Source organism: Neovison vison, chromosome 1 (genome assembly GCF_020171115.1).
Source record: "Neovison vison isolate M4711 chromosome 1, ASM_NN_V1, whole genome shotgun sequence".
NCBI classification, from domain to species: domain Eukaryota; kingdom Metazoa; phylum Chordata; class Mammalia; order Carnivora; family Mustelidae; genus Neogale; species Neogale vison.
This window is the reverse complement of record NC_058091.1, coordinates 197,044,571-197,069,859: the sequence shown is the minus strand read 5'-3', so window position 1 is coordinate 197,069,859 and position 25,289 is coordinate 197,044,571. Positions and strand designations below refer to the sequence as shown.

Below are 25,289 nucleotides of genomic sequence, written 5' to 3'. Positions count from 1 at the left end.
TCCATAGTTGGTTTCCATCTTCATTGTAGCTGCATTTAAGCAGGCTCTGAGAATATAGCTGTGCTGTTTACTAAAACCTTCTACAGTAATGGAAATTGTGTATAATATGCTACCTAATAGCGTACATATGTATGTATATGTACACACATTTTATAGATAGATATCCCTAACTGTATGTAGCTGTTGAGCCTTGAAATATGGTTAGGGAAACTGAGAAATTGAATTGTTCATTTTAAATACTTTTAATTAATTACCATTAAAATTGAAATAGCTACATATAGCTAATGGCTACCATGTTAGACAGTACAGATCTGAAAGCATCAGAAGTAACCAGTGCACTTTAAAAAAATCCAGCTGCCAGAGTTCCACTCAAGCAAACTAAGTTTGAATTTCTGAGAGTGGGGTCTGGCTATCAGCATGTTTTAAAAGTTTCCCAAGGGACTGTAATATGCAGGCAGGGCTGAAAAGCATAGCCTTTAATGATTCACCATCTGCGCGTATCTGAGAGTTTTGCTGATTCCGGACTTTTTGAACTCAGAGCACTAGGTAGGTGAGTATTATGAGTGGAAATAGGTGTCGTGGATGTTAAGTCATGAACAGTTGGACAAATGGTTCAGGGAACCTAAAGGTAGAGAAGACAAAAGGGTTGCAGTGAGCACCCTAGGAGAGATTCTGTCACAGCTGTAGTGGATGGGGGCAGTGTAGGAAATGCTGGTGGAAGAAAGAGCTTCAGGATAAATAATCTGTATCAACATTTCTTCTATTTGACATCACTTGTTGAGAATCTTTTGCACCAGCCCCTACCACAGGGGCACAGAGATAGAAAAGAAGGGTCCCTGCCATGGAAAAAGTTACAGGGTATGGAATTAACAAAAAGAAGAGAAAAATCAGAAAAACTTGACCAAGTAAGAGTAATCCTTATTTAACTCCTTACGTGTACCATCTGCCATTGTTAGCCAGCACGAGTAGCGGTCCTACACAGCATCAAATAGGTGTTAGGTTATCTCTGCTGTAACTTTTATTCATTTGCAGCAGCATCCTCTGTTTATACCTTCTTAGCCTTCATGTGGTTTGTTTATGAATAGCTTAAACAAATTAAAAGGAGCCTGAGTGCAAAATCCACCTGCAACTTCCCATAAGCAGTATGTGCGAAGTAAATTCTATGGTCATTTTTGGCAAGTACATTTAATAAACCTTCTCATCTTGTTGTCCACCTCTTCCCCTCCACCACATCCCATATAACAGGTTTCCACTTCTAACCATAGCCTAAATCAAAGTATTTTTTGTGCTCTGATGGGATGTAAATGGAAGAATTAAGGACAAACTTCTCTAGCAGTAAGGGTCACAGGGTGTCTGTGCATAGGGAGCAGCCCAGAGTCCTCCTGCCCCCTGGAAGCAGTGTCAAGTATGTATCTATGGCTTTGTGACTGCTTGTTATGTGCTTCCACATCAGCATTCACTTGACAACATGTCTGTCTTTTATCATGTGTGCAGTGTTTGGGGTAGGTCTTCCCATCAGGAGAATGTGGAAGCTTGGAGGATGACAGACTCTTCTTCTCTTGGCACTTGACTTCCTCTTGACACCCGCATAACAAATAATAAAGACAGCCTAAATTATTTCCACCCATCTTTGTGCTTTACATAAGTGGTACCATAGAGTGTGTCTGGCTTCTATGTCTGGCTTCTTTCCTTTAATACAATGTTTATGAAATTTATTCATATTGTTTGGGGTAATGGTAGATTGTTTACCTTCATAACTGTAGTATCTTCCCCTTGTGAGTAAACGTGAATATACTTATCCATTCAGCTGTTGAGGGATGTTTGGGTAGTTTTCAGTTTGAGGTTATTATAATTGCTGTTATGAACAATCTGACACATGCAGTTCAGTGAATGTATATATGTATTTCTGTTGGGAATATACCTAAAAGTGGAGTTTTCAGGTAATAGGATATGTGAGTATTCAGCTTAAATGGATATGTGCCAAACAGATTTACAAAGTAGTTGCTCAAGTTCTGCTGTCCATCAGCAGTGTAGGAAAGTTCTGGTGCCTCCACTTGTCCTTTTCTGTCTTCTCATTTGAGGCATTCTGGTATATGTCCAGCATCACGCTGTGGTTTAATTTGCATTTTCTTGGTGACTATTGAAGTTGAGTACCTATCATGTTTATTGGCCACCTACAAATAATTTTTACTGTTTGTTCTAACATGGTTTTTCTAATAACATATAGCCAGATTTCTTTTTTTTTTTTAAAGATTTTATTTATTTATTTGACAGAGAGAAATCACAAGTAGGCAGAGAGGCAGGCAGAGAGAGAGAGGGGGAAGCAGGCTCCCTGCTGAGCAGAGAGCCCGATGCGGGACTCGATCCCAGGACTCTGAGATCATGACCTGAGCCGAAGGCAGCGGCTTAACCCACTGAGCCACCCAGGCGCCCTATAGCCAGATTTCTTATCCTATTTTTTCTCTAGCACTTTTCATAGCTTTATTACTATTATTATTATTTTTAAGCAATGTAATGTCACAGAGAAATCAAATTCCCTCATTTAGGCTAATCTAATACGGTTGTTTTCTTACTACTCAGTTACCAATAGTAGTAAAGAGAACAATTTTTGTTTCTTAAAACAAAGTGGAAGATTTCACTAAAATGAAATAATCTGATGTATAATAAATATGAACAGACTCAAGGAAAATGATGCAGAGTCATTTTGGAATTTGAATAACTGATGTAAGTTTTGGTATGAGATAAAATATTTTAGATCAATTACATCTTCCTCAAAAGGCAGTCAGCCTTAGAACTGAGAGAGGGTACAAGCCTAGAGAAGAACTTACACTGATGAAATTTGCTTTCTAAATGAGAATACTATTCTAGAGTTGATATGACATTGATAAATTTGATTTAAATCAAAGGAGCTATTGTTTAAGAGGCCATTTATGTTATTAGAGTTGAAGGCTGCCAAGCTATTCTGTGACGTGCAGTCATGGAACTTCAGAGAAGGCTTCCATGCTTTGGTGAGGTGGATAAACTCATTAAAAGAGTAGAATGATTGGAGCATTTTGAGCTTTGCTATAGACCACGTGGGCAGTGTGACAATTAAAAAAAGGAATGCAAGAATATAGTAGGAGCTTCAGAAATAGAATAAGCTAGGTTGTCTGGCTGTGTCCTCATTTTCCTGTTTTAAGCAAATACACAATCAATTTATTGCTTGACAATGAGTGACACAGGTATATAAAAAGTACTGGCTTTCCTTGTTGAAGAAAAAAATTTAGTTGGTTTATATTGCTGAGCCAAACTTCTTACTCTTTGAGGCATCAGTAGGATGCCTAAATTAGACCCCAAGTCTTTCCAAATGGCTTGCTTAGGCATTTTTCTATACAGAAAAGATTTTTATGAAAGTATCCAGTTTTCTCAAAATCCTGAGTGTCTTTGTGTGTTCTACTTCATTGACCAAGAGTGAACACAATGCAGATCTCTCCTCACTTGTCAATTCTTGTTCACGTGTGTTCCTGATTGGCCTGTTAAGGAAATGGATCAGTGATGGACGGAGAGGGCCCTGTGGCTTGACTGACCACCATCTCATCCCTGTGCCTGTCATTCTATCATTATTACTGTACCCCTTTGTGTTTTGGAGGATTTAGGATTTGGGAGTGGACTTTAAAAAACATGTATACTTGGAATTTTTATCATTTGGCATCTTATCAAGGACTTTCTAAAATAGGTCCCTTATAGGGAAGAGGAAGAAATGTGAGAGAAGTTATGAGAGAAGAAATGAGTTAGAGGCCCAGTTTACAGTCCAGTTTTGATTCTGTCCAAAAAATTTACTGAAAGCATCACTCCTGAAAGACGTATATATTATATATTTATGTTATATATTTACATATATATTCACTTCTTATCCCAAGAGGATCACAAATTGGAGGGTAAAATGTATTTTGAAACAGACATCAAGAAATGTGTTCAAATACTGTTTCTGCCATTATTAAATTTGTCCTTCGATCAATTATAATGTGTGTGTGTGTGTGTGTGTGTGTGTCCTCATTTTCACCCATTACTTCCCAGAGATGATAGGTATGACAGCAAAGATGAAGGATGACAATTACTTCTTCTTGTCACTGGCCTTTGCCTTTAAAATTTCTTCTGGCCTTTCAAACTGGCATGTTTCCCTCTGCCTCTAAATGACTCATGCTTCAGAATTATTTTGAGGTGCTTAGTTCCACTGTGTTTTCTATCCTATAGTAAAAATCTCTGGCTATATGTCCCGGAGAAATTCAGTATGAATAAATAAACAGGAAAGAAGGATCCACAGAAAATACCACCTGAAAGACCTCTCTTGAGTTCCACAAGTGTCTGTGATACCCTGTTTTCTCTATCCTTTCCGGAAATGCCTGAATTATACCCTAACACTCCTTGTGCTTTAAGGAGGGAGAGATGAGGATCTGTTTGACTTTTGCTGAAGTTAGTCAATTAACACCTTGAGGTAGTAGCAGATGTTACTACCTGGAAGACTAGTGCCCTTTGATTTAAAAGAAGCCAGAATTTTAAAGTTTCAGATAATTGTGTTTGAGATAATTCACAGCTGGTCTGAAGCCCTCACCTCTTTCATTGACACTAAGCCATATTTTAACTCATTCCCAGATGCACAAAGTCTATTCATTGACTCAATGAGTCATTAATTGCCTTTAAAGTTTCATTAGAAGCAGGGACATTGCTAAAGAGCTTGTATTAGTCACCCTTTGATCCATGTTCAGTTAGACTTTTGAGGTGAGAGTTGATCATGTAACCAATGATGTCAAAAAAGAGAAGCTAATGCAGCTATTGGATTCTCCACAGTTCAGGTCCAACAAATATTAAAAAATGTATAGGACCTCTTGGAAAGGCTTCCAGTCAGCCAGTGTGTGATGCTGGATGGATAACAGATTATTGATGGTGATAGTTTGTGTGAGCTCACATGTTTGTCCTGTCTCTTCCTCCTTTCACAGTCCTCACTTCTAGGTCATTTTTTGCTGTCACCCCATCCACATAAATAGCACATCTGCTCAAGGCATAGAGTTTATTTTGAAGGACACAGGTAATTCAAAAGCTATTTATGTTCAGATACTACTTACCTAATTTAAATAGCCCAGCAATAATGAAATACTAGCATAGCAGAATCTAAAATAGTTTGGCCTAGCTTATTAAGTTGTTATGATGCACATTATAAGCTCATTTGCTGTAATTAATTAGTGGAGAGAGGCTAGAGTCTCAACCTTAATTGCTTCTATCTAACAAATGTTTTTGAGGAGAGTTCATTTATTAAAAAGAGCACAACTGAGAAGAGTACATATGCAGAAAGCTCCTTTTATTCTCTCTTTACATTTTTTTCCAATGCTATTATTTCAAATGAATTTTTTAAAGCTCTAAATAGAAGCAAGTGTTGTGTTCCTTTGCCAGCAGTCTTTTCTACTAAATTGTCATCTCCTAAAATATAATCTTTACATGCAGTATGTTTTTCTCCCAGTGGTTGCTGACCCATCTTCATGCATTAACTCTTTCAAATCTTTATGGGATCGAGTTGGGAGCAATGATGGGATTCAGTTTTCTCCCTCTCCTTGTCAAGCCTCCCAAGCAGGATGAGATGGCAAGTAGAATTTTGCACTGTGAAAATAATGATATAAAACTCATAGAATAGGTAATACCAGGGGTTGACATAGGTCCCCTGAACTAGTATTATTTTTTAAGGCTATTCATTTTTTAGATGTCAACAAGCAAACAGTGATAGTTCTTTCATTACTTAGCTCTGAATAATTTTCAAGGTGACTTTTTACATGTATCATTTCCTTTAGTCATATTCAAAACAATGAAGCTGGCTGGGCAAAATGCTCTTCCTCTCCATTTACAAGTAATGAAACTGACATTGAAAGTTGCCAAGGGATTTGGCCAAGAGCATGTATCTGTATTTAGTGCAGACCAGAAGCAGGCCTGGCCTTCTGATAGCTGGCCCATATCTCTCTATGCCATTGTTGGTAAAGATTTCAAACATACAGGAAATGAATACAACAGAAATCCACTCATCCACCCCCTCAGATTTAATAAATGTTAGTCTTCTATTTACTTTCTTCGGATCACTTTTTTTAAAAATTTATTTATTTTCAGAAAAACATTATTCATTATTTTTTTTCACCACACCCAGTGCTCCATGCAAGCCGTGCCCTCTATAATACCCACCACCTGGTACCCCAACCTCCCACCCCCCCGCCACTTCAAACCCCTCAGATTGTTTTTCAGAGTCCATAGTCTCTCATGGTTCACCTCCCCTTCCAATTCGGATCACTTTTATTCAAGCGTTTGAAATCAAGCATTGGGAAGCATCTAATACTGTCTTTCCTACATCTCTTTCCCATCCTTCCTGCCCTCTCTTAAGAATCACCATAATCCTGAATTTTTTGGAAAGCTTTCCCATGAAAGTTTTCAGACTTTGACTCTATATGTGTATATCCATAAAAATATAGAATACTATGTTATGCTTTAAAATATCACATATGTGGGGCGCCTGGGTGGCTCAGTGGGTTAAAGCCTCTGCCTTCGGCTCAGGTCATGATCCCGGGGTCCTGGGATCGAGCCCCGCATCGGGCTCTCTGCTCCGTGGAGAGCCTGCTTCCTCCTGTCTCTCTGCCCGTATCCCTGCCTGCCTCTCTGCCTACTTGTCATCTCTGTCTATCAAATAAATAAATAAAATCTTTAAAAAATAATAAATAAAATAAAATAAAATATCACATATGTGGAATCATACGTACCACTTTGCAACTTCAATTTGGCCCTGTCTCTTACGTAGTATGTTCCCCAAATTTATTCCTATTTCATTCATTTCAACATTTCATTCATTCAACTATTTCATTCATTTCAACAGGTGCATAGTTTTCCATTGTTTTGAATAAGCCATGTTTATTCCTCCAGTCTTTATTTATGGACATTTAGGTTACTGTCCATTTCCCCCTATTTCAAACAGTGCAGTAAAAAATACCTTTGTGTAAAAGAGTATCATTACCCCTTGGCCAAAGGTACAATAATTTCTCTAGGCCTGAAGGATATACCTAGAAGTTTAATTAATGTGCTATACTCATTTTCAGGTCTTCCAGGTGCTAGTATTGGTAGTTGTACAAATTTGTTATGCCACAAGCAATATATAAATTCTCTTTCCCCATATTCTTTCCTACAGTTGGTGTTACTGGCTTTCATATTGTTCTCCCCCACTCCCCTAATTTCATTGGTGTAAAATGATTTCCCCATGTTTTAATCTGATCCTTGTGTTTATCTGTCTTTCCTTTTACTTATTGAGATTTCTTCTTTAGCAAATTGCCAAAGTATACTATTTCCTTTTTTTTTTTCTGTTAAACTTTTCACGGTAATCTTATTATTTCTAGGAATTTCATATATATTCCGAATATTTTAGCAATTATATCTTCTCCCAGTCTGTAACTTGTCTCAACTTTGCTTATGGCGACTTTTTTAATGGTACAAAAGATTTTTACTACAATGTGCAATGATTTATTAATATTTTCCCTTATATTTGTAGTATTCTGCATTTTAAGGAATTGCCTTAGACTGTCATAAAGATACTCACCTATTTTTTTTAAGGGTTTAAAGCTTTGTAGGTCTTATAATCATTTTGAACTTATTTTTGTGGATGGTAAGAGGTAGAAATCTACTTTTACTTTTCCATTGTGGATAAGCAGTTATCTCAGTGACATTTATTTAATAATCCCTATTTTAACTTTTGATGTATTTAAATTCAGTTTTTATTTTCTATCAAATGTTTGAAAAAATACAAATGCTCAAGAATTCTGCAGTCTAATTTTGAAGTGAAAAACAGAAGTTCCCTGCTGTTATACCCCTTACCATTTCCTGCACCCCAGATACAAACACTATTTTATTCTTTTAGTCTTTGCAAAGTAAAAAAAAAAAAAAAAGAAAAGAAAAGAAAGAAAGTAAAAAGAAAAGATGAAAAGAAGAAAAAGAAAAGAAAAAAAAACCTTTATTCTCTTAATAATATGGTTGTAATAGCATATTATTTGTCATAGATATCATCTTCATTTGTCACATTGGGGCGTTATTCTTTAACTTTGAAAGTTGAGGGGTTTTGCTTGCGTGTTTGTTTCTGTTTTCCTAAAATAGTGTTATTGTAATTTTGGTTCAATAAATATCCCAGATTTACACCATTTTCATTATGCAAACTACTTATAAATGAGCTATGTACTATAGTTTAATTACTTTTCTTTTCCTGAACATTTTTGGGTTGTTTTTCTTAGAGTTATGGTCTTATTTTATTCATGTATTTATTTTTTGTGTTCTTATCATAATTAGCCCCAAACTTTCTATTATATAAATCTCTTCTTATGTTTAAATACTCCCATTTGGGGGGTGCCTGGGTGGCTCAGTTAGTTAAGTGTCTCCTTTAGCTCAGGTCATGATCCCTGGGTCCTGGGATTGAGCCCCATGTCGGGCTGTCTATTCAACAGAAGCCTGCTTCTCCCTCTCCCTCTGCTGTTTCCCCTGCTCTTGCTCTCTCTCTCTGTCAAATAAATAAATAAATTATTTTTTTAAAAAACCTTCCATTTTCTGACAATATCATCTTTTTAAAATTATTTTAATTGAAGTAAAATTGACATATAATAAATAGGTTTCAGGTGTACAACATAATGATTCAATATTTGAATATATTGAGAAATGATCACTACATTAAGTCTAGTTAACCTCTATCACCTCACATAGCTACAATTTTTCTTCTTTGGGATGAAAATTTTTAACATCTACCATCTACTCTCTTAGCAACTTTCAAATATATAATATGGTATTATTCACTATGGTCACCATGCTACACATTATATCCTCACGGCTTATTTATTTTATACCTGGAAGTTTGTACCTTTTAACCCCTTCACCCATTTCATCCATCCCCTAATTGTTCTATATATAAATGAGATTAAGTAGTATTTGTCTTTCTCTGTCTGACCTATTTCACTTAGTGCTCCCAAGATGCATCCATGTTGTTGCGAATGGCAAGATATTATTCTTTTTTATGACTGAATAATATCCCATTGTGTATGTGTACATTTTTCTTATCCATTTATCCATTGATGGACATGTAGGTTGTTTCCATATGTTGGTTATTGTGAGTAATATTACAGTGAATGTGGGAGGCATATGTCTTTTCAAATTAGTGTTTTCATTTCTTTTGGATAAATACCCAGAAATGGAAATGCTGTATCATATATCAGTCCTATTTTTAATATTTTGAGGAATCCTTATGCTGTTTTCTATAGAAGCCACACCAATTTACATTCCCACCAAGACCGTGCAAGCATTCCCTTTTCTCCACATCTTCAACACTTGCTTCTTTTTTTTGTCTTTTTGATAACAGCCATTCTAACATGTATAAGGTAATATCTCATTGTGGTTTTGATTTGCATGTATCATCTTTTTAAAGATATATATTCTGACTTTATCCAATCTGGAGGTAAATGACTGATGTCTTAAAATCTCCTGTTACCATTTTGGGAATTCCTTTTGCTTCCCTCTTGGATTAGATTGTTTGCTTTCTAGATCCATTTTTCCTCTTTTGCTTAATTCCCTTAATTAAATGGAATATATTCATTAGCAGCTTCCTAAGAAATAGTACATTTTAGATAAACTTTTGGGGACCATTTATGTCTGAAAATATTCTCTCTATGACTTGGCAATGTATAGATTTTTTTCATTATCTTCCTTAGATTACATTTTCCCAGAATTTTGAAGGCATTACTTCATTATCCTACATTCTCATAATGTTCTTGAAAAGTCAGAGCCCTTTTATTCCTGATCTTCAGTAAGAGAAGACTGGAAATAAGGAAGAAGTCTTCCTGAGCTACAGAATGTGAGTCCCTCAATGCTAGACTGGGGTAGCAATGAAAGAGAATTTGAAATGAATTGAAACTAAAACACCACTGAAACTAATGGTGTTCAGTGTCTCCCTGCCTGGGAGAGGTGGGCAGAGGACATGCATAAGGTCCCAGTGAGGAGAGAAGTGAGTTAGTGGGGGGAGCCAACATTTTGGAAGTCTGAGGATATATGAGTTTCCTGTGGGCCAAGTGAAGATAGTCAGATTTATATTCTCTTCAAAGAATCTCCTCAGGAGCTTCTTCCTAGATCAGGAGACCCCAGCAGTAAGAGAGTATGGGTGTACTTTTTGAGTCAAGATCTAAGGGGTGCACAAGAGGTCATCTAGAAAGTGAATTGTTGTAGTGTGGAGGCTTGAAGGTGGGGGATGGGTGGTCAGCCCTAAAAGGGCTCTAAAATTTACCTTTGAGTGCTTGTCACCTAGAGGATACTCACAGCCACATTTCAACAGCACCATGGAGGGCTCAATGGAGATGTTCTCAGTCACACCAATTTTGCCCCACAAAGAACCACTTTGTAAACGCTCTTGGAGGCAATACTCCAATAAGAAGAAAAATTACGGGGCACCTGGATGGCTCAGTGAGTTAAAGCCTCTGCCTTCAGCTCAGGTCATGATCTCAGGGTCCTGGGATCAAGCCCTGCATCTGGCTCTCTGCTCAGCAGGGGGCCTGCTTCCTCCTCCTCCTCCTCCTCCTCTCTCTCTCTCTGCCAGCCTCTCTGCCTACTTGTGGTCTCTGCCTGTCAAATAAATAAATAAATAAAACCTTTAAAAAATAAAAAGAAGAAAAGTTATTCTAGGAGACACAACCAAAGATATGGAAAATAAAGATAATTAGATAAATGTACGAAAGTGTTTTTTGTTATTTTTTTGTTATTATTTTTTGTTATTTTTTTTAAAGTACCCTGGGAACATGACCTGAGCTGAGGCAGAGGCTTTAACCCACTGAGCCACCCAGGCACCCCCTAAAGTGTTTTTTTGTCCAAACAATTATCAGGGGCCAAAGGGAAAACAAACAGAATAAACAAAACCCAACAAAAACCTCTTACTATTCCAGAATTAAAATCCTAGGTAATATTAGGATGGGGAAGATAGAAGTAGAGACTAAAGGGATGAGAGTGTGTCCTAACAAAACAGCTTCAAAATCTACAGAACATCATGGTGATGTAAGATTTTTTTCCCACCAGAGGTATAAGGATGATTCAATGTCAGAAAATATCAGTGGATTACAAGATATTAGAAGTCTTAAAAATAAAAATATATTTCAAGAGATACAGGAAAATTATTTGATAATGTAAACAGCTGATTGTGAGTAAAGCAGTAGTATGCTGGACATGTAATAAGAATGACCCACTTCCTCTTCTCTGAAGGTTGAACTTCCTGTAGACAGCTCTACCTTGAGTGAAGGGTGGAAAATTTTAACTTTAAATGAAAATGAAGATTTTTTTGTTTTATTTTGTCTTAGATTGGGTTCCTTAGAAACAGAGACTGACTGTAGAATTCAGGGCAAACACGTTTTTGAGGAGTGTTCTTCAGAAAAAGTCATTAAGGTTAAGGAAAAGAAAAGTGGAAAAGTGGGGTGGGGTTAGGATATTATTTCAGGATACATGCCATATCAGTTATACTATGGGAGATGTGGTGGTGATGTCATGACTTCCCAGGGAAGATGGCACCTGTCAGCTAAGGACACTTCTCCTGAGAGAAATGTCTGGGAGCCATTCATAGGCAAGATTCACAGCAGCTGAGAGGAGACTTTGCAAGTCCAGTATATGGCATGACGGCAGAGTAGAGAAGAACAACTTAGCTTCTACTACACTGATTCATACATTGAGCTGAAAATTCTAGTTTCTGGATCAAGATTGTATTTTACAACTTAAAGTGATTTTAGGATTTTCCACATCATGTGGAAAATTTCTTGTTTTTATCCAGAGGCAGAGAAAGATGTCCTCCAACCAAAAAGGACAGCACAGAAAACAAAACCAAAGTGGCTTTTTCTGATTACATCTCATGAGTCCTGCATGCTTGATATACTACATGTGTATACACATATACATATATTATGCATATATGCATATGCACATATGTCATCATATTACATGTCACACAAACATGTTTGCACATATATACACATATGTATACATAGATAGTTCATCTACTATCTCATCTTATATTCTGTAGCTTAGAAAAAATCAGTATTATATTCTTATAATGATCTTATATATAACTAATATCAACATCAGTATTGTATTAGCATTAAGATTGACATGGCTGTTATTGCTACAGCAAAAGTGTAGATGATATTCATATTTTCTTTTTAGCATTCTACTTCTTTGAAATAAAGAAAGTTGAAAAGAGGGCACTTCTTTTTCTGCCAAAGATCTGGAAACACTTTGTCCCTGGTTGGACTTTCAGCCAAATGAGGATCTCCATAGGAATGGAAGAAATCACACACTCTGCTCCAGAATCCTACATTTGCCAGGTCACATTGCTTTACTTTGGATTCCTACCATCTGGGAAAAGGTCAGTCCAAAGACCTAAGACCTACCATGGTGCTGCAGATTGCTGAGCAATGTCATGGAATATGTCCTCTTGCATCTTTGCCAGGTAAGGATCTGAAGATGAGATGTTTGCATCCCCGGTGCCTCATATTTTTATGCCAAACCAGGACTGCACTGCAAGAAGTATCTTTGCCAATTTTCCTTTATTAAAAAGATACTCCCCTCCATGCCCAAGAATAATATTATGGAAAAGGATAACCATTTAGCTGTGTTTGACCATGGTACTAAGGAATTCAACAGGATCCCACAGAATTCCAAACAACACATTTTTTAATTCATAAGCAAAGGATGAAAGGCACATCAATGAACTTGATAATAGAAAATGCATAAATCTTTAGAATGCTTTACAATGTCACCAGAATGGGAAGTAACAATATTGTGAAGGGTGTCATATACGATGGCGATATACATAATATGCAAGCATTGTATTTTGAGCAATAATAAAATATGCTTCTTTAGAAACTATGAAAGCTGAGCTGACCATTAAGGATTTGGCATTTCATTTTGGAAATGGAAAGACATTTAGCATGTGGTTTCACACCCAGCACTTGGGAACTGGTCCAAGCTGAGTGGTCCTAGACATAGTCAACATCCTCTTCATCTAGAGTTCAGATAGCCGCACTAGCATTCAGAATCTCACACACTGCACCATTATTTTAAAGTACATTTCTTAGTGCCAGACAACAGGCAAACACTAGTGAAGTTCCAGGGAGAGGCATGTTTATTTGTTTTCTGTGGTTCGGAAACCATTTCCGTTTGCTTGAATAAGACACTGTCTAAAAGCAACTTCCTTTCTTTCCTATGGCTCCTTGAAATAGCAAATTATTAAAATTATCAGGGCTACTGGTATGAGAATGAATGAGAGGTGATCTCATTTTGTAGGAGGCACTGAGCAGACATTTAGCATTTAGCAGACATTTAGCATTTATGTTAATTTTCAAATTAACATAAATCCATTCTGTGGGACTCAAGGTTGGGTTTTTTTGTCATTCTTTGGTAATTCCTGTCTTCCCTCCCTTGATAAACACACACACACACACACCTCTTGGTTCTAATACTACATTATAAAGATGACTCAATTTAGGATGAAGCTCTGTCTTTTAGATCTATCACTACTCAGGGGAAGTCATAGGTGAGAAGAAAGCAATGAACAATGAGGTAGAATTTACAAAGAAAGTTGCTGAAAAGAAAACTTTGTTTATAGGGGTATCTCTGTGTACAGAGAGACCTGGTATATCAATACTGGACTGCTAATCTAAAAATCTCGAATTTAGCCCCTGCTCTGACACCCATGTAATTCTGGACAAGACCCATAATCACACTGAGCCTCAGCTTCCATTTCATAAAATGCTGAAACTAGTTAACTCCTTTACTTACTCCAGAGAATAATTGCTAAGTATCAAATGAGATAACATGGGAAAATATGTTCTGAACTACAAAACACTTTACTAATATAAGATACCAGTAGGACATAAATATGTTAAAGGTAGAGACTGAATTGGTTTTTTAACTTTGTCCCTTCCTATTTACACCTGGTGCCATGAGGCCCCCATAATCTCAATTCCTACTCAAAACTGGTCTCCTACCTCTAGTTTCATACTTCAGAATCTTTTCGGTCTCTCCTGTAATTTGAAATCTGCCTAAATTACCATTTTCCAGGGAAATGTCTTAACTCTTGGAAGTCACTCAAATCCCATGTGGTATTTTAAAATAGTAAAGATAAAATGCCATGATAAAGGAATAACGTGGATGCTAATATAATCTATATGTCAGTTTAGATCTCTCTGTTGTTTGAGAATCTGGAGGTCTAAATAAGTTGGTTCCTACTCCCAATCCCATAGCCCATAATTGATCAAAATAGTGTCATATACATTACTGAGAACATGTTTCCTAAAGATTGCTAGATTGGTCTGGATCTTATTTTTTTTTTTCAAATGACAGAAACTCAACTTAAAATATCTTTAAAAAGTAAATAGGTTGACTTATATTACTGAAAAATGGAAAGGTAGTACAGCTTCAGACATGGCAAGATCTAGTGACTCAGATTGTATCAACAGAATTCTGTCTTTTTCTTTTTGCTTTACTTTCCACTGTTCATTCACAGGCAGTCTCTGTGATAGGCATGCTGATGAATGAACAACTAGGACTTATTAGCAGTTAATTACTACTGAAAATAACAAAAAAATAAAATAAAAATGGTTTAAATGAGATATTTCTTTCTCACTTATGGGTCTAGATGTAAATACTTTAGGGCTGGAAAGATAATTATGTTCCATGATGTCTTCAGGTACCCATTCTTAAAACTCTCTGAATGGCTATTTCTCAATCACCCATTGATGTAATACTAGGAAGGGTTTTTATTTTCCATGACTCTTGTAGGTAAATATTCATCACCACCACAACCTAACCACATGTTGTCTTTTTTTTTTTTTTAATCTTTATGAGGTTATTGTAACCTGAGGAATATTTACTAAATCTGCTATTTAGAAAACGGCTATTTTTCTCAGGTTAATAGTTCAACCTTGGCTACTACACATTAGAATCACCTAAAGGATCTTAAGAAAAAAATGGATTCCAAGATTCCATTGTTGACCAATTAGGTCAGAATATCTAGGGAATGGGGCCTGGTTTATTTGTTTGTTTGTTTGTTGAAATATAGGTTTTGGGGCACCTGGGTGGTGCAGTTGGTTAAGTGTCCAACTTGGTTTCCACTCAGGTGGTGATCACAGGGTCATGGGGCTCTAAGCTTAGTTCAGAGTCTGTTTAAGACTCTCTTCTCCTCCTTTCCTCCCCCCACCTCCCACTCTCAATCTCTCTCTCTCTCTAAAATAAATCAATCAGTCTTTTAAAAATAAATGTAGGTTTCTTCACACTGGCTTCCATAAGCAACTAAAATTAATATTGATTGAGGTCTATGTGGACTAATTGGTATTCCCTAAACAAAATTTGTCCAAAAATAAAGTAAGAGAGATACAATGACTCAAATTTAAAGTTATTCTTCGCCTTGTATCTAAGCACAAACATGATATAGGTGTTCTCTAATGTCTCCATCACCTACAGATGTAAGAACATCAAGCGTCTTCCTAGCCATGGGTGTTTGGACTCACTCTCAAGAAGGATCCCGATTTCCTGTCCTTCTCATCTCTCTGACCCTTTGGCGGGCAGGCTTATTCTGTTCTTTGAATCCTGTGGTTCATCTTTGCTGATAAATAGTCTTGGCATCATTTCCATCTTGTCTAGACTAAAGCTCAGTGCAGCACACATTGTTTAACAATTGAAAGGAATATCCTGAGCTCGGACCTGTCCTAGGACACTCTTCTAAAGCTTCCATTTTTCTTTGTATATGCACAAAGTCCCCTCGGAGCCCAGAACTTGGCCTTATTTGAAGCACTTCTATCTTGCTTGTCCAGTGTCATAAGTCCACCAGTGAACCTATTTATTTAACTTGACTTCACAAAATGTTAATAACTGAAAGTCAGGTCCAGAAAGAATTTATTCTTATGGTCTGATAGGCATTTTCAATGACAGAAACCTGACTACTGCAATATCTGTGTCTCTCCACATCTTTTCTTCAGCCATTGTTTAGAAGGCGCCATATTTGACTTTAATGAAAATGTGAGGCACAAGTTTGGAGGCAGAACTAGATGCTAGGAGGGACATGAGAATCACAATGAGTCATGTACTATAGCCGCTTACTACTAGCTCTAAAAGGAGTGAACTTAGTGTTTCACAAAGAAGAAAAGGAAAGAAAGAGCAGGGACTGGAAATAAAGGATATAGCATGATATTTTAACAAAAATGCTCTGGAATAGCTGGTGATGGAGAAGATAAAGTTGATCCCATTACCATCAGAGATTGAGTCCTACAAAATATCTATTGGCTGGTTTATTACCTTCTTTCTCACTGTGATTATAAATCAAATCCTGGAGTGGGTGGGTTCAGATACCTCTAACCTGTCAGGGGCACATGCTGATTATCAGGGCCCCATTGCCTGTGTTGTACTCATATACATAGCACCCCTGCAGCTAACCAGTATAGCGTTAAGCTTTTGCTAAGTTCCTGTGAAGGGTGATGATGTGCTCCCTCTCCTCCCTACACAGACTCTCTCTCTCTCTCTCTCTCTCTCTCCCTCTCCCTCTCTTACACACACACTCTCTCTCTCTCTCTCGCTATCCCTTTCTCACACAAATAAATAAATAAATAAAATCATAAAAAAAAAAAAGATAAAGACAAAGATACCAAGAAGGGAATCATAAATACAAAGTGGATGCTGAAACAACAAACATATCAGCAGAAGAATTTAATTATAGGAAGTGATGAAAGAGGAAAGAAAGCTGAGAAAGTTTGATAGCTGTGGTTTTAGAGAAGGATGTGAATTTATTCATTTTTTTTCTCTTGCATCAGTCTTCATAAAAAGTGGAAATGGGCTGATTCTGATGGCAGTAATCTTTGACCATCCATAATCTAGTCCCTTTGGACAAGTCAGCAAAAAGTAGAACTACAGTGGACCTAATTAGGACTCTGACTCTACTTAACTGTTCATACTATTATAAATAATATACTCTTTTGAATCTTGGCTTTCTCATCTCTAAAGAGGGTGAGAAATACAAGTCTTTTTCTCTAGGGGTTTTGAAGCTCAAATGCAGTAGTGTTTATCCATTTCATTTATCTCATTTATTCAATAGATATTCAGCAAATAATCCATTGTCTACCCTGCACCAAGCACTGCTCTGGGTGCTGGGGATATAGAAATGAACAAAGCAGGGTAACATCCTTGCTTTTATGGAATTTACATTTTAGCAATAGGAGAAAGATAATAAAGAAATAAGCAAATAAATGTCTAATATGTAAGATATTGACAATTGTTAAGAAAAAAATAAATAGCTAAAGGGGATAGAATTACTGAAAAAATTGTGAGCTGTAAAGAACTATACAAAATTAAGATTTAGTGTATTTCAGACTTGATTGAATAATAGGATTAAGCTCAAGGTCTTTGGCACTGGAGACTGTATTTGACTTTTTCATACAAGAGGAATTTCTGTTATTGCTCATTTACAAGATCGGCCTTTTTTAAAAGGCCCCATTTCCCCACCTTTTCCTAAGTCCTTATATTGACACGAGGCTTCTGGAAAATGATTCAGATTCTTTCAAATAAAAATTTAATTCAGCATCAGAAGTATCTAGGATTTGAGAGTTTCCTGAATCTTAATTCCAATCTTTATGTCTTTGGACAGTTCTTTTTCTTATTTTGCCTAATCCCCATTTTGGAAAACAGAGGAATCTTTCTTTTTTCTTTGGAATTACTCAATGCTTTTTTTTTTTTTTCCAGATTTTATTTATTTATTTGATAGAGTGAGAGAGCACAAGCAGGGGGAACAGTAGAGGGAGACAATGGAAAGGCAGGCTCCCCGTTGAGCAGAAAACCTGATGCAGTTGCTAGATCTCAGGATCCCGGGATCATGACCTGAGCAGAAGGCAGATGCTTAACTGACTGAGCCACCAGGCGCCCTACTCAGTGCTTTATATTGTTTTTATGTCTGTTGAAGGTAGAATCATATTATCTTTATAGGTGCTATGTATTGTATATTAATCTTCAATAGAGGTTACACTCAGTTCATTTTATGTAATTTCTTGATTAATGTTAAAAGCGTACTTCTCAAACCTTTTTGAACATGCCTCTAAATAGAAGGCATGTCTTTGAATAGAGAGAATAGCAAATCACTCTATTCTTTCACCAGGGTGGATGCAACTGAATTAAAAGTGAGATTAGAAGACTGTTGCAGATTTTATTTTCATACAGACACAGAATACTCTCACCTAAGAATCCCGAGTACTGCCAACTCCACCTGGAAGGATTGCTTCCATATAATATGAGTTGCCTTTGGGCATAACATAATGGAATTCAAATTAATTTAGATACACATTACATTAAGCTGGGCTACTTTAAAATGGAACGCCCTTATGTTAAAATTCAGTAGTAACTCTTTATTATCTCTTGTTCTAAGAGGAGTTCAATGCTTTTTAGACAGTCTCTAGTTGCTACAAGGTAGGTGACCAAAAGAAGTATTTCCCAAGCTTATTTAGCAATGACAAGACATTAACTTTTTCTCAAAGGTCAAGAAGGTGTTGATGGGTGCATTGATGCTGTGAGCAACTCTGATAGAAAAGTCTTCCTTCACTAGCTCCCTGGACTCAAAGAACAAGTATTAAAAGAGTCGATAGAGTGTTTTATAAAAGGATGTGCCCTTAAAGTTAGGGTCAGGATATGGACTATACTGTGACTTTGAAAAATACCATGCTTTGCACTAGTGATCAATATTATTAGCTCTAAAGTGTCTTCAAAGCTTATATCCAGGAATTTTTTTCTCTATTTTTCTCCATAAATTTTTGATTTGTATGAAGTGGGGAAGACTCTTGCATTTTTAATTTTACATACTTCTAAGGTTAGAAATTAAGATAACATTGAGATCCTAAAACCTGAAATCCAATTTAATAGTCTTATTTTATGAGGGTCAGTATTTTTTAAAGCAACAGTTCATTATCACTTCCCTGTCTTCAACCGATTCTTTTTTTTTTATTTAAGAGAAATAAAAGTTTTTTTTGTTTTTTTTGTTTTTTTTTTGCATTTCGTTAAAAGAAAATAAAGTTCTACATGGTACAAGGACCAAAGCAAACAGTTATTTAATTAGGTATTTAAATATTTGCTGAAACATTATTTCTTTCTCAAATCCTACTTTAAAAAAAAAAATCAGTTACTTGCTTTGAAAAGTAGAATTTTTTTTAACGTTTGTGTGTGTCATAATTTCCAAGATGAAACTTACCTTTTTAAAACTGAGAATCAGAGACAAATGAGCTGTTCCATTTTTTTCTTTCATATTTTTCCTACCTTTCCTCTCCAGTTCTCAACAAGCTGTGTCTTCGTGCACCTGAAGGAGCAGACAAACATCTTTTTTTTTTTTTTTTTTTAAATAAAGCTGTCCTATACAACTTGCTGGCATAGTATGAAGAATTCTTTCAGGATCATTTTTTCCCCCTCTTCCTCCCACTATCTTAACCAGAGGTTCTTTCTACCCATACTCCAATCTCATAATCTGAAAAGAAAACAAACAAAAACAAACACAAACAAACAAACAAACAAAATTGTTCCTGGCTCATTCTGTTTGAAACAGGCCTTTGAGCACATTTACAGAGTCATTTCCATGACAATATCAAAGCCCTCAATTTCTATTCGTGTTATAAAGAGGAAAATCTCTCATTCAAGTGAACTTCAGATCTGTATTTTTCCCAAGGTGTGAGATCAGATGTGAAATGAACCCATAAAAAAAGTGGTTGGGAAAAACCAATAGCACACCCTGGGATGGTTTCCTGGTGTGTTAAGAGTTCCATGTGACCCTTGACTCTATTTACATTCGTCCTCTGTTGAATGTAAGAATTAGAGAAAGCGGTTAAAATAAGGAAATTGAAACTCCACCTACTTCTATTCTAGATTCTATTGAAAGTCTAGGGACATTTTATAAAATAAAATGTCACATTTGTATAGTGGCACTTCCAAGAGATTAAAAAATTCAAATAACAGGAATTTGCAAGATGAGTATTTAAAATGCAGTCACATCTATTAACTCTTTAATACTGATGAAAGCCTCCTACAAAAGGAACATCAGTATTTTCGGTAGTCTTAAAAACAGGAGACCTTTTTAGGGTGGGATTTTGAGTACTAATTCTGCTTTTAGTATTTTTTAAAACACTGAAGATAGTGAAATAAGACATAAATATGCTGGACTTCAAAATTTTTCACTCTTCCAAAAGCTATTTTCAGTTTCCGGTGGAACTGCAGTCTTTTTCTTATTTTGTGGGAAGGATTTTGGCTATTAAACTGCCCAGTGAATCTAACCATTAAGAGCAAGAAAATCTTGGATGCACATTGAAATAATGCTATAAACTTTCTTATATATCTTCAGATGGAAGAAATTACACGAGACAAGGGGACTGGTTCCCTGCCCACTCCCCTGCCATTTGTGAAGAAAAAGGTATCATTATGAACACAGAGTTTCATAATAATTGCATAATTATTTTTGTTTCTTCATCAGTGCCAACCTGCTACTGGTGAGGTACAGCAGTCTGAAAAGAAGTCATCTGAGAACGGAATTCTAACAACTTAAGAAATATTTCCTGCAGCCACCCCTCTTCTTTCCAATTTGCAAAAAGCCATTTCAAAAATTTCTGAGCAGTGACACTATAAGAAAAAGTAAACTACAGACCAATATCTCTGATGAATGTAGATGCAAAATCCACTACAAAATTCTAGCAAACTCAATCCAACAATATATGAAAAAAAATTCTCAATTAAGTGGGATTTATTCCAGAGATGCAAGCATGCGTCAATATTTGCAAATCAAGCAACGTGATGTATCATATCATAAGAGAAAGGATAAAAACCTTATGATTATTTTAATGGATGCAGAAAAAGCATTTGACAAAGTACAACACACATTCATGATAAAAACTGTCAACAAAGTAGATTTGGAGGGAACACACCTCAACATAATAAAAGCCAAAATTAAAAAAAAAAATTCATAGCCAACATCATACTCAATGCAGAAAAACTGACAGCTTTTCCTCTAAGCTCAGGAACAAGACAATGACGTCCACTCTTGCCCCTTTTATTCAACATAGTACTGGAAGTACTAGCCATAGCAATCAGACAACAAGAAGAAATAGTGTTTGCTTCTGTAGCACGTACACTAAAAAATTGGAATGATACAGGGAAGATAAGCATGGTCCCTGTGCAAGGAAGACATACAAATTTGTGAAGTGTTTCATATTTTTAAAAAATATATCAGCAAAAGGCATCCAGATTGGTAAGAAAGAGGTAAAACTTTCACTATTTGCAGATCACAAGATACTTATATAAAACCCTAAAAATTCCACAAAAAACTACTAATACTGAAAAATGAATTCAGTATAGTCATAGGATATAAACATAATTTACAGAGACTAGTTGCATTTCTATAAAGTAGCAGAAAGAGAAAATAATAAAACAATCCCATTTACAATTGCACTAAAAAGAACAAAATACTTAGGAATAAACTTAACCAAGGAGGCGAAAGACCTGCACTCCAAAAACTATAAAACACTGATGAAAGAAATTAAACAAGACATAAACAAAAGAAAGATGTTCCATGCACATGGGTTGTAAAAACAAATATTATTAAAATTTCTAGTCTAGCCAAAGCAATCTACAAATTTAATGCAATCCCCATCAAAATACCAACAGTATTTTTCACAGAACTGGAACAAAGAATTCTAAAATTTATGTGGAACCAAAACAAAAACAAAAAACAAAACAAAACAAAAACAACCAAATAGCCAAAGCAATCTTGAAATAGAAAAACAAACCTGAAGGTATCACAGTCCCAGGTTTTAAGATGTACTACAAAGTTGTAGTAATCAGAACAGCATGGTACTGGCACAAAAATACACACATAAATCAATAGAACAGAATAGAGAACCCGGAAATAAACCCACACTCATGTGGTCAATTAATCTGTCACAAAGGAAGCAAGAAGATACACTGGGGAAAAGACAGTCTCTTCAACCAACAGTGTTGCGAAAACTGGATCACTTTCAAATACCATACCTAAAAATAAACTCAAACGGTATAAGGACCGAAATGTGAGACCTCAAACGGTATAAGGACTGAAATGTGAGACCTGAGCTGTGAAATTTCTAGAAGAAAACATAGGCAGTAATCTCTTTGATATCAGCTGTAGCAACAGTTTTCTAGATATGTCTCCTCAAGCAAGTGAAACAAAAGCAAAAATGAACTTGGGACTACACCAAAATAGAAAACTTTTGCACGGAGAAGGAAAGCATGAATAAAACAGAAAGATAACTACTAAATGGGAGAAGGTATTTGCAAATGATGTATCCAATAGGGGTTAATATGCAAAATAAAGAATTTATACAACCACACCAAAACAAACAAACAAACAAGAAACAACAACAACAACAAAACAAAAACAAATAATCTGGTTAAAAATGGACAGAGAAGGTCTCCTGGGTTGCTTAGTTGGTTAAGTAGCTGACTTGTGATTTTGCCTCAGGGTCCTGGGATCCAGCCAGCCCTGCATCAGGCTCTGCACTCATTGGGGAATCTACGTGAGGATTCTCTCTCCCTCTCTCTCTGCTCCTTCCCCTGTGCGCGCTCTCTCTCTCTCTCTCTCAAATAAATAAACAGGTCTTTTTAAAAAAATGGGCAGAGGAACTGAATAGACATTTTTCCAAACAACACATACAGATGCCAACAGAAATATGAAAAGATGATCAACATCATCCTCAGGGAAAAGCAAATCAAAGCCACAATGAGGTATTGCTGTACACCTGTCAGAATGGCTAAAATCAAAACCAATAAGAAATAATAAGTGTTGATGAGAATGTGGACAAAAAGGAATCATTTTGCATTGTTGGTGGGAATGCTAGCTGGTATAGCCATTGTGGAAAACAGTATGAAGATTCCTCAAAAAATTAAAAACAGAATTAACATATGATCCAGTAATTTCACTATTGGGTTTTTACTCAAAGAAAATGAAAACACTAATTGGAAAAGATATATGCACCTCTATGTTTACTCCAGCATTATTTACAATAGCGAACTATGGAAGCAGCCCAAGTGTCCATCAGTAGATGGATGGATAAGGAAGATGTAGTATATATACACAGTGAAATATTTCAGCCATAAAAAAGTGAAATCTTGCCTTTGCAAAAACATGGATGGACCTAGCAAGTATAATGCTAAGTGAAATAAGCCAGTCTGAGAAAGACAAATAACATGTCATTTCCCCTGTGTGTGGAATTTAAGAAACAAAACAAATGAGCAAAGGAAAAAAGAGACAAACGAAAAAACCAGACCTTTACTATACAGAACAGACTGGTGCAAGGGGAGAGGGATGTGGGGGTATGGGTAAAATAAGGGGATTAAGAGTACACTTATCATCATGAGCACTGTTGCTCATGATTGTTGAATCATTACATTGTACACCTGAAAGTAATATAGCCCTCTATATTAATTATACTTGAATAAAAAAATCTCTGAACAGTGATATAACTGCACAGAATGAAGTGATAAAATACTAATTATATACTCATGAGATTAATATTAACTCCAAAGTCTATGTCCTAAAATAATAAACTTCTGGATTGTTTTATAATACCTCTGTTTCATATATATATACATATTATATATTGTTTTATATACCTCTGTTTCATATATATATATGTACATATATACATATATATACACATATATATGTATACATATATATATATGCTATCTCATTTTCCAAAGGACTAGGAAACTTTGAGTATATGACTATGTTACAAGGACAAGTAAAATACTACACTTGAAGACAGGAGGCAAAATTCTTTGGCTTACTCCATTTGTGTGGCTTGGGCAGAGTTGACTTCTTTTAACTCAGTTTCTCTAAAAACATGGATAAAGAGACCCTTGACTAAAAATCACAAATGTCTGAAAGTCTCAAAGTTAAATTTTCCTTCTGTTAGTTGTGACTAGATGAGAATGAGGAAGTATGGTAGATGAAGAATAATTCACAAAATGAAGACGTCTAAGGTTTTCTCTTAGAGCTGGTTAATTAGTAAACATTTTCCCTTATGGCTGGTCTGAGCAGTTTTGCAGTCAATAACATGGACTGCAGAGCCCACTGTGTGGTAAGAAATTTTTCATTTTAGGTGTCATTTTCCATCTCACTGCTCCTGTCATGCCACACTGCTCAATTTAGGAAATATGTTTTTTAATGTTATTTTTAATATCTTAGAGTATTTGGGGCATAGTGGGTACTTGTTAGAATTGATAATAATGGTCTTTTTCTTCTCCTTCTATGTTATAAATATGGTATTTCTACAGTAGATATTTTTCTCAAAATATTTTAAATTTGCCTTGTGTTCAAAAAAGAGACCACATTACTGATGATCATGTTATTCTTGATTAAGTTATTTAACCTTTCTGACTCTCAGATTTTGCATGTGAAAATTGTAAATAATAATGCACAATTCTAAATGTTTTTTGGGAGACAAACATGATGAAAAATGTGCCTAGTAAAATGCTTAACATATAAGTGATTTATTTTATTATTGTTATTATTATTAATAGAAGTAAGACTCTAAAATATAATTTTGTTTAAAACCTTCTTTGAAGATTTTTTTTAATTGAGTTGACTAGAGATACCTGGGTGACTAAGTTGGTTAAGCATCTAACTTCAGCTCAGGTCATAATCTCAGGGTCCTGGGATCAGGCTCCCTGCTCCATCAGGAGTCTACTTGCCCTTCTCCCTCTGTATCTACCCCTCCCCTTGCTCATGCTCTCTCTCAAGAAACTTGCTTTTCTCTTTTATATCTCTCTTTCTCTCTCTCTCTCAAATAAGATAAAATAAAGTAAAATCTTAAAAAAAATTTTTTTTGAGTTGACTAAGTAGAGTGACCAATGGATTAACTTTCCAAATTGTTTTTTTTTTTTCATATAGATAAAATTCGTGATATTTATGTCTTTTACTTCAAGCATTGATTCAATTTTTATCAGAATCCTTAGGTAGTGGGTACTTTGGACATGTGTGGAAAAAATACAACCTACATTGTCCTTCTGTTTCTTAATTTAGCTTAAGCCTTCATTGTGCTATTTGGGTTTTACCTACCCTTCCAGGGTTGTACACAGGTTTGGGGAGCTTACACAATACCAGGGCACAGAGGTGGGAGTGGACAAACTCTCCCTTAGTCATTGATACACACCAGTTGCTGCTGGTAATTCTTTGGACA

General features: G+C 35.9%; 1 long non-coding RNA gene and 1 other non-coding gene across 2 annotated transcripts; both read left to right on the top strand.

The window, feature by feature from the left end:
* Positions 1-9,765: 9,765 nt before the first annotated feature.
* On the top strand, positions 9,766-20,926 carry LOC122900971. Its single transcript, XR_006383341.1, has 3 exons — positions 9,766-9,886; positions 12,226-12,511; positions 20,552-20,926. It is a non-coding gene; the product is annotated as an uncharacterized LOC122900971 (long non-coding RNA).
* A 255-nt stretch (positions 20,927-21,181) lies between these two features.
* Positions 21,182-21,290, top strand: LOC122897695. Its single transcript, XR_006382593.1, has one exon. It is a non-coding gene; the product is annotated as a U6 spliceosomal RNA (small nuclear RNA).
* The last annotated feature ends 3,999 nt before the right edge of the window (positions 21,291-25,289 follow it).